Here is a 356-nt window from a genome sequence, read left to right as displayed (position 1 = left end):
CTAACTAATTTTCAAAATAAAAGTAAAAAAAAAAAAAACTTTTAGTCGAAAAACGTCAAATTTATTACTTTGAATTTTATTTAATGTATTCTATAATAAATAAATATTTAATAAATAAAATTTAGACTAATTTTTTTATTTTTCTAACATTATTACTTTCAAAAACAATTGACATCTACTTAATAGATGAAGAAGTTTGGACCATTAATCTGCTAATCTTTTTTGCACCACATAAAAAGTTTTTTCAAGCAATAAAGTTAGAAGGATGACATTGTATTATTTGTGTTTTTTCATGTATCATTAACATCTTATCTGTTTTTTCTTTCTAATAAATCAATAATAAATAGATTCTTGAA

The sequence above is a fragment of the Arachis duranensis genome, chromosome 5 (genome assembly GCF_000817695.3).
Source record: "Arachis duranensis cultivar V14167 chromosome 5, aradu.V14167.gnm2.J7QH, whole genome shotgun sequence".
NCBI lineage: Eukaryota > Viridiplantae > Streptophyta > Magnoliopsida > Fabales > Fabaceae > Arachis > Arachis duranensis.
The sequence above is the reverse complement of the archived record's forward strand: the minus strand, read 5'-3'. Positions refer to the sequence as shown.